Here is a 10,826-nt window from a genome sequence, read left to right on the forward strand (position 1 = left end):
CCAGGGGCCCAGCCTAAAGATTATTATAGGGCCCTCACTGTACCAGGGGCCCTGACATAAAGGTTATTATAGGGTCCTCGCTGTCCCAAGGGCCCCGACATAAGGGTTATTATAGGGTCCTCGCTGTCCCAGGGGCCACGGCCTAAGGGTTATTATAGGGCCCTCACTGTCCCAGGGGCCACGACATAAGGGTTATTATAGGGTCCTCGCTGTCCCAAGGGCCCCGACATAAGGGTTATTATAGGGTCCTCGCTGTCCCAAGGGCCCCGACATAAGGGTTATTATAGGGCCCGCATTGTCCCAAGGGCCCCGACATAAAGGTTATTATAGGGTCCTCGCTGTCCCAAGGGCCCCGACATAAGGGTTATTATAGGGTCCTCGCTGTCCCAGGGGCCACGGCCTAAGGGTTATTATAGGGCCCTCACTGTGCCAGGGGCCCAGCCTAAAGATTATTATAGGGCCCTCACTGTCCCAGGGCCCCGACATAAGGGTTATTATAGGGCCCGCACTGTCCCAGGGGCCCTGACATAAAGGTTATTATAGGGTCCTCGCTGTCCCAAGGGCCCCGACATAAGGGTTATTATAGGGCCCGCATTGTCCCAAAGGCTCGGCCTAAGGGTTATTTTAAGGCCCTCACTGTCCCAGGGGCCTCGGCCTAAGGGTTATTACAGGACCCTCACTGTCCTAGGGCCTCAGCCTAATGGTTATTATGAGGCCGTTATGTCCCAGGGGCCCCGACATAAGGGTTATTATAGGGTTCTCACTGCCCCAGGGGCCCCGACATAAGGGTTATTATAGGATCCTCACTGCCCCAGGGGCCCCGACATAAGGATTATTATAGGGTCCTCACTGCCCCAGGGGCCCCGACATAAGGATTATTATAGGGTCCTCACTGCCCCAGGGGCCCCGATATAAGGGTTATTATAGGGTCCTCACTGCCCCAGGGCCCCGATATAAGGGTTATTATAGGGTCCTCACTGCCCCAGGGGCTCCACTGTCCTTCCACCAGCTATATTTTCTTTATTTTCTGCTCCCTACCTCTGTATCTGAAGCTTGTTCTCTGTGGCACGAGCTGGAGATTGTAATGTTACCCTTTTGGAGTTCGCTTGATCTTCTCATTTCCTTTTATCCCCTATTTTTAGGTGGCAAATGACCAAAAAACGATTTTGCCATCTTTTGACCGTTTTAGCACAAGCCGCAGGTGATAAATATTGTGATTGTATAGTGGTTCAGACAGACACACACAATATTATTGCTTTTATTAACCTTCTAATGCTAGTAAATCATATTTTATTATTAAATAGTTTTGTTTCTTTACCTTTTCTTTATTAGATTACAAAATTTTTCACATGGCAAAACGCTTTTCAAAGGAATGTTTCATCAGAAAATTACATTGTTTAAAGCAAAACTATTATTTTAAACATTTTTTTTTCTTCTTTTCATTTTCCACATCAAATTATATATATTGACATTTTCACATTGGCCACTAGGCTAATATTATACTCACTACGAGTTGTTTACGTGGAAATTAGCACCAATAGACTGGTTCACACTAGAATGCTCAAAGGTTTGTATAGGTTGAGGAGTTGAGCTGTGACATCAACTATTGTGAACGGTGGATCCTATGTTATCTACCGTATATAGAGGTGTGGTCAGTAATTATACAGGAGGAGGTGAGCTGTGACACCTATTGTGAACGGTGGATCCAAAGTCATCTGTATATAGAGGTTTTAGGTCATTGTACAGGAGGGGGAGGAGGTGAACTGTTGCATTACCTATTGTGAATGGTAATCCTGCGTTATCTTCTGTATGTAGAGGCATTAGTCATTGTACATTAAGGGGAGGAGGTGAGCTGTGACATATCCTATTGTGAATGGTGGAGCCAGTGTTACCTACTGTATATAGAGGTTATCAGTCATTGTACAGAAGAGGGAGGAGGTGAGCTCTGATATAACCTATTGTGAATAGTGGCTCCTGTGTTATCTACTGTCAACAAGCCTACAACCTACAATAACCCTCAGTCCAGTAGACCACTGTGCAACCAGCTCTGTCCTCACCTATTGTACCATCACCCATTCCCTGTAGACTGTGAGCCCTCGCGGGCAGGGTCCTCTCTCCTCCTATACCAGTCTGTCTTGTACTGTTAATGATTGTTGTACGTATACCCTCTTTCACTGTAAAGCGCCATGGAATAAATGGCGCTATAATAATAAATAATAATAATATATAGGAGGTGTAATGAGTCATTGTACAGGAGTAGGTGAGCTGTGATATCACCTACTGTGAATGGTAGATCCAGTGTTATCTGCTGTATATAGAGGTCATTGTGCAGGAGGGGGAGGTGGTGAGCTGTGACATACCAGATTCTGAATGGTGGAGGAGGGGAGTTGTAATATCACCTATTGTGAATAGTGGATCCTGTGTTATCAGCTGTACATAGAGATATTATCCGTCCATATGTTCTATTTTATTATATGAGCTATAGCAATTCAAGAGTCTTTATGTCGTGCACCAATAAGCTAAATGAAACTATCTTCGATTTTAGTACTATCATCCACTATAATGTAATTGTAAAGGATACTGCTATGTGCGAGCCAAGGAGGATGATATAGAAATGTGCATATTATATAGGGCGGTCGGTGTGGGACCTTACTCAGTCGTTGCCTAAATCTGTTTATTATTATTATAGCGCCATTTATTCCATGGCGCTTTACAAGTGAAAGAGGGTATACATACAACAATTATTAACAATACAAAACAGACTGGTATAGGAGGAGAGAGGAGCCTGCCCGCGAGGGCTCACAGTCTACAGGAGGAGAGAGGACCCTGCCCACGAGGGCTCACAGTCTACATGGAATGGGTGATGGTACAATAGGTGAGGACAGAGCTGGTTGCGCAGTGGTCTACTGGACTGAGGGCTATTGTAGGTTGTAGGCTTGTTGGAAGAGGTGGGTCTTGAGGCTCCTCTTGAAGCTTTCCACGGTAGGGGAGAGTCTGATGTGCTGAGGTAGAGCGTTCCAGAGTATGGGGGAGGCACGGGAGAAATCTTTATCCAGGTTTAGCAGTGGCATTGATATTGGGCAGCCTATACTGGCGGAATACGGTACACAGGAGATTCTAGATAAAGAAGCAGGTACCACCCTGACCTGGTGCTCTGTAATGTCTCACACACAGACTTTGTAGTGCCTATGGAACCTCAAGGAGGCCCCTAAGGCTATGTCCGCACGTCGCTTTTTACCTGCTTTTTTGCTGCTTTTTCAACTGCAGCGTTTAATGCCAAAATGGTTGTGTTCTGCTTTTCAAGCAAAGTCTATGGGAATTTGGGTTTCTTGTCCGCACTATGCAGTTCAAACTGCTGCCTTTTTGTTGCAGAACGTTGGTCAAAAACTCAGCTTTGCAGTGCAAAACCCAAATGGCAAAAACAACTGACATGTGAATTGTTTTTGCCATTTGGGTTTTGCACTGCAAAGCTGAGTTTTTGACCAAAGTTCTGCAACAAAAAGGCAGCAGTTTGAACTGCATAGTGCGGACAAGAAACCCAAATTCCCATAGACTTTGCTTGAAAAGCAGAACACAACCATTTTGGCATTAAACGCTGCAGTTGAAAAAGCAGCAAAAAATCAGGTAAAAAGCGACGTGCGGACATAGCCTAATTCTCCTACTCAGAGAGTACAATATATCTCAAGTTTATTCGTCATCCAGAAAAGACTGGAATACCATGTATATGTATATGTATGTACAGTATATCAGCCACCACACTCCTACAGAGAAGCTTCCTACGCCGGCAGAGAGGATCCTACAGAGTGTACAATCGGTCCATGTGTGCCAGCTTTACCTCCAGCACTCATGGCGTTACATTCCTGGTCCCAGTCATATTATGAGGACGGCGGTCACAGACTGAACACAGCAAAATCGCATCCGAAGTGTTAAAAATTAGAAAAGAAAAAAATCCAATTTTATTTTTCTTTTTGCAAGAGGTTCACCAATCTCCACAGGCTGCTCCTGGTATTGCGGCTCAGTGCCATTCATATTACATACATTGTGTCATTTTTATAATAGAATTACAATAAAATAAATCATGGAGAGTTTTAGCTTTACCCGTCTTGCTTGTTAAAACCAGTTACACAATCCCAGCCCAAGGGGATGATGATCTAGAGCACGGTACGAACACGCCTGGAGCAATGCAGATTTGTACAATTGTGTTTACACCTATGATATTTAAACAGGTTCAAGCAGGTGAAACGATTAAAACAGAAAAAACAAAAATGAATGTGAACTCATATTGAATTGAGTTTTGTTTTCACCAGCCTGTATTCAGTATATGCATCTAGGAGACCAGGTCTTATACAAGGAGCGCTTATATCAGGAACTGCTATTCATGACCTCATTGTATACACAGACTGGTAGTACATTTTTTCGGTTATGCGTTTTGTCACCGGTTTTATTTTCTAATCCTTTTATCTTCCGCAGCTTGCAGGTGTTTCTATACACTACAAGCTGCTCTGTCGCTTTGCAGCCCAAATCGATCAATTGAGCGTACTGATCGGGAGTGTGCACAGCTCCAAACAAGTGTATCATTCTGAGATATGGGGCAACTGGTTTGTGGAGTCCAGAGCCATCAGTGCTCTCTCGCTTTGATCACGCCGTTTTCTTTCTCCACCGTGTCATGCAGTGAATGTGCATGTACATCTGCTCCCGTTCTTTGGAGGTGTGACAGATCATTGGGTATGCAATTCACCTTACTGTTCCCTTCCCTCTGCTATCAATCCCTCATCGGCAGGGGCATAACTATAATAAGTGCAGGAGATGAAATCGCACCCAGGCTTTGCAACCTAAAAAAAAGTCCCTTAGGCCAATAAGAAAACAGAATTCAGTTTCTAAGAACCCTCCATGACAGCACCTCAGGAGGTTGTCTCCCCATACTAATAGGGTCAGGGCACACAAGGGGGTTAAATAGCTTCTCCCAACTCTCCATCCTCAGGGTTTTTCTAAAGAATCACCTTAGTATGAATACTTTAAATATTGAACACTTAGGCCCCTTTCACATTGCATTTCACCTTCCGCTCACAGGTCCCGTCGGAGCATCCGTCCGGACCGCCCCTCCCCCACTCTGCAAAGCGTGCTCCGGACGCATGCGCCCGACAGGGCCATTCACTGCTATGGAGCGCACTGCGGGTGTCAGTCTGCAGAAACGTATATATGCACAAAATGGCACAAAACAGAGCACACGCTAATGCAGTGCGCTCCATAGCAGTGAATGGCCCTGTCGGGCGCATGCCCCGACGGGACCTGTGGACGTAGAGAAAAACGCAATGTGAAAGGAGCCTAAGAAATAGGGCTTAGCGGACCTGGACTCTAAAAGTCCAAATCCGCGCGGTTTCAAAAATGCCCGGGTGCCGGACCCAGGATTCCGGGTGTACAATCCGGATTCGGCACTGAGAAAATTAAAGGAAAGATAAAAAAAAAAACCCAAAAATTAAGCAAGAGTTTCATACGGTGACTGGGTGTCATGGCGGCAAAAAGCTTCCAGGTCACGCATTCATGTCCGGTACTGCGCCTTAGGCTCATCGCATACACACAGCTTTCCGTGCTTTCCCCGCCCATCCTGTTGTCTGTGATTGGTTGCAGTCAGACGCACCCCCAGTCTGTGACAGTGTCTGCCTGAAGTCATTGTCTACACCCACAGCCGACGGTCTTGATCTATGGCCACTCGCTGTGAGATGTAGCAGAGCTGGAAGCGGCGTGGGCCCTCGTGTGGATTACAGCAGACCTGGAAAGGTATTTGGGGTTAATAAAGTGGTGAGGGTGTGTTTTTGGATTTTATTCCAAATAAAGGATTTCTTTCTCTGCGTTTGTAATTATTTACAGGCTATGATGCAGATATCTCATAGATGCCTGTGTCATCACTAACCTAGGGTTTAGTAGCAGCTGTGCGCTGTTATTAACCCCAATTGGTCTGGTGCAGTGGCAACAGGAAGAGCCGGTAAAGCACCGGGATTGTCACATCAAATGGATGCGGCAATACCGGGCGGCTGCGGGCTGAGAATACCAGGACTCAGCGGGCTTTATCTTGGCTGGGTATCAAAATTGGGGAAAACCGCACATTGTTTTTTTTTTAAATTATTTATTTAAATAATAATAAAAAAAAGAAAGCCGCATGCGGTTTCTCTTAGGCCAGATTGACACTTGCGAGGGACTCGTGCGAGTCCCACATCGTATCATCCGGCAAAGCCGCACACTCTCCTAAAAGGAGCGGATCGGCCGTGGTGTTTCTATGTACCTGTACGCTCATGTACAGAGAGCGGCAGGCTGTGTCTTGTGATGTCCTGACAGAGTCGCACAAGTATGGCATCACCCGGCAAAGCCACACACTCTTCTGACACGCTCCTATAATGAGAGTGTGTGATTGCTAGGTGATGCGATGCGAGTCCCTCGTACGTGTGACTCCGGGCTTATTTTGATACACCGCACAGATAAAGCCCAACAGCTGGGGGCTGCAGCCGTGGGCTTTATCTGTGCTAGCATCAGAATATGGGGACACTGCGCCGATTGTTTAATTTATTCATTTATTTTTATACCCGCAGACACTTGCACTACTTCCCCCCCCCCCCCACCGGCCATCCTGGAGCCTGTGATTGGTTGCAGTCAGCGGACACACTGCCACTGAGGGTGGGGGCACTCTAACTGCAACCAATTACACGTGCCTGTGGGCGGACAAAGCAGTGAATATTCTGAGTTAATTGTCGGATCTGGAAGGAAAAGAGTGACCTGGAAGGAGTGTGCCGCCATAACACAGCCTCAGTGAGTACACTGCGTGTGCTCCTACCCCCTCTCCCTTTCAACACCATTTTTAGGCTATGTGCGCACGTGTGCGTAATTCATGCAGTTACGCTGCGCTTTGTAGCGCAGCGTAACTGCATGCGTCCTGCGTCCCCTGCACAATCTATGGAGATTGTGCAGGGGCCATGCGCACGTGGCGTCTTAGAGCGCAGCGCTTCGGCTGCTGCCCGAAGCGCTGCGTTCAAGAAGTGACATGTCACTTCTTCCGTGCGCTTTGCCGGCAGCTCCTGCTCTGTCTATGGCAGGAGCTGCAGGCAGAGCGCATGGAATCGGCTTTTTTTTTTTTTTTCTACGGACATTTTCTGCAGCGATTTGAAGCGCACATGTGCTCTTCAGATCGCTGCAGAAATTTCTGCAGGGCTAGTACGCAATGTGCGCACATAGCCTTAATCTCCGGATTCTGGTCCCCATAGACCTATATGGTTACCAATTTCCGGAGCGGATCCGGGTTTTTGTTTTTTTTTAATTTAGCAGGTTTTTGCGAGTTCGACTAGCTCTACTAAGGAATCAAAGTAACAAAAGGGTGGGAAGCTACCTGTGCTGTCGTGGAGGGTTTTTAGAAACCGAATTACCGGTAAGACCAATTCTATTTTCTCTAATCACCTCCCTGGCAACAAACAGGAGGAATACCAAAGAATAACGCTCAGGAGAGACAATTTCCTGGAGAACTTTCTTTCTAAAAGCTAAATTAGTCATAAAACCTAATCTATAGTACTTGAAGAAGGTATTGACTGAAGACCAGGTGGCGGCTCTGCAGATCTGAACGATGGGAGGCACTAGCCTTTTTGGCTTAGGTGACGGACATGGTTCTTGTGGAATGAGCTTTCAGCACTTCAGGAAAAGACAGATCATGGCTTTTACATGGTTGGAAAAGGAGGACTATTTCTTGCCCATAGCAGCAACAGCGATCCGAATGTCTCAAGAACGATGGATCTAGGTGGAACACCACCCTATTTTCTAGGATCCTCAGATATGGTTTCCTAGTAGAGAGAGCCTGGAGCTCACACTCTTCTAGCTACTAAGAAAGCCACTTTCCAGGACTGGTAATATGAATTTGGGACATTGGTTCGAAGGGAAGCATAGTCAAATTCTTTAGTACAATATTTAGGTCCCAAGATAGAATTACATTGTCTTGAAATGTCATGTTTTCTGATTAATGCAACCACCTCTGCCATGATCTTTGAGAACATTCAAGGTGCTGAAAAAATCCAGAGGGGAAAAACATTGACGTGGAAAAGAACATCTTGTCCTTGCGGGAGCACAAATCGTAGTAACTTTTGATAAACTGGAACTAGCGAACTCAATCTTGATACTTTTAGGTCTTGGAGCCCTGAGATCAGGATTTTCGGTAATCCCAGAAATGACATGTTATAGTCATTGTGTGGGGTAGGGGGGTTTGGAGGAGAACTCAATCTTTGTTCCCACTGACAGATTGCAGAATTCTTTGATACAAAGACATTTTTTGCCAGAAAGGACAAATTCTAAAAATTATACCTCCTACTTGCCTGGCATCACTGTCCTTCTTGCCACTGGTTCAGAAAAATATTTCTTCCTCTTCCCCCTTTGACGTAACCCCAACTTCTTGATATCCCCTTCCCCCTGTATTGTGGGGTCTGGGTCTGTGATGGACGAAAGAATCTTCTCCTGAAGATGGTTTTATTCAGGTAGCAATTTCTTAGAAGCTTTCTCCAACAGATCATCCACAGCCGGACCATACAGTAGGGACAGAACAAAGTTTAGATTTTGATACAATAGCTTTACTCTACGTCTTCAACCAAAGTGCTCTCTTTTTGGTATTTGATAAGCCTGAAGATCTTGCTGCAATCTTGAACGATTCTGCTGAGATCTACTAGGAATCACGTCACCTTCTGTAAGAGAGGCAGTAAGGAAAACTTTCTACTTAAAGAATTTTGGACCACATTTGGCCATGTCTTCTTCTAAAGGAAAATCTTTCAGTTCTCCTTGAATGATCAGCCATTTATTTGGAGACTCCCACTCATCCAAAATTAATCTCTGTATGTTATCATGAACTAGCTGTACTACCCGGCTTCGCCCGGGTTAATAACTGCTGTTAACAAAATAGAATGTATTAACAAAAATGTATCGTGCACACAAAAACCACAAAACAAAGATAGAAATGTAATTATTAAAAGGCAAAAACTAAGCTAATAGAAGCATTTCACAACATATATTTCCACACCAGATATTCCACACAGATTTAACTAAATTGGCCAAGTAATGTGCTCCGTCTGTCTCTTTCCAGGTCTGTCTCTTTCCCAGTCTGTCTCTTTCCTCGTCTGCCTCTTTATACGTCTCTTTCTTTGTATGTCTCGATCTCTCTGTTTCTTTCCCCATCTGTCTCTTTCCAGGTCTGTCTCTTTGTCTGTTTTTTCCTGTCTATCTCTTTCCCGGTCTGCCTGTCTCTTTCCTTGTCTGTCTATATCAAGGTCTGTATCTTTCCCCATCTATCTTTGTCTGTCTCTATGGTTGTTTCCTCCTTCCCTGTCTGCCTGTCTGTCTGCAGGTCTGTCTGTCTCTTTCCCTTTCTGTCTCTCTCTATCCGTCTCCCCACCGACATCTTATTACCTCACATAACAGCTTCTTATACTATGTATGTCTTTTGTTCCAATAGCAACCAATCACAACTCCTACTAATAACCTGTAGTTTCAGGCTCCATTTACTTTAATGGAGGCATGTTTTATGGAGAGTAACTGTAAAGCGCGGGGTTAAATTTTCCTGTCAAAACATAGTCTACGACATTCCCTGGGTCACATGAGGTGTCTGTGCAAAATTTTGTGATTTTAAATGCGACGGTGTGGATACACTTTTCCCCCATTATGTAGATAGGGGCAAAATTGATTGGTAAATTGGAACGCGCAGGGTTAAAATTTCGCCTCACAACATAGCCTATGACGCTCTCTGGGTCCAAAAGTGTGAGTGTGCAAAATTTTGTGGCTGTAGCTGCGACAGTGCAGATGCCAATCCCGGACACACACACACACACACACAATACCATTTTCCTCCTTGACCTTAACCCTCCGAACATTTCATCCTAGACTGTGAAGTCATTTTTTCTTCAACTTCCATTGTATCTCTTACTGCCAATAAGAGTTTTTCCAGGTCTTCGGAAGAAAAATGTTTCTCGTCTTGCTGTTCTAAACTCCGACTTGAAGTTAGCTCTTATTCTTCAAGCCAATCCTCAGGGATGGATACATCTGCTTCAGAGTCTAAACTGTCCTTCGGGTTGTACGTACATTTTTTTTTTTGTTCCCAACGGTGCCAAAGTAAATGACAGAGAAAGAGGCAAACAATCGCCTGACGCACCATCACCCTTACTTTTTTCCATAATATAGGGCTGTTCCTTTTTACAAATTTTCTGTCCACCCCTGGCATAAAACTTATTTTTATGGGAAGATGGAAGCTTTTTTTACTACAAATGGCACATTTACAATTTGTAGCTTTAGGCGCAGGATCCTTGGCCCTCTAAAAGAGGAGAAACATCATAAGTTCGGATTGTGCTTCAAAGTGGGACCTTACTCATGGCAGGAATACTCACTGGGCCTGGGTTCGTGCTGAGCTCTGCAGAAACAGATTTTATGGAAAACGCAACCTTAGAACAGTCTTCTGTCAGGGTCACTTATAGCCAAGTGACTGAGACCCCGTGTGACATGAAATTGGATGGGACTCCTCTTATAATATATTTATTCATTTATATAGCGCTATTAATTCCACAGCGCTTTACATACATTGGCAGCACTGTCCCCAATGGGGCTCACAATCTAGAGTCCCTAACTGTATGTCTCTGGAGTGTGGGGGGAAACCGGAGTACCCGGAGGAAACCCACGCAAACACAGGGAGAACATACAAACTCCTTGCAGATGTTGTCCTTGGTGGGATTTGAACCCAGGACCCCAGCGCTGCAAGACTGCAGTGCTAACCACTGAGCCACCGTGCCGCTCTTCTTCATTCACCCAAGAATCCTGTA

The sequence above is a fragment of the Anomaloglossus baeobatrachus genome, chromosome 10 (genome assembly GCF_048569485.1).
Source record: "Anomaloglossus baeobatrachus isolate aAnoBae1 chromosome 10, aAnoBae1.hap1, whole genome shotgun sequence".
Lineage (NCBI taxonomy): Eukaryota > Metazoa > Chordata > Amphibia > Anura > Aromobatidae > Anomaloglossus > Anomaloglossus baeobatrachus.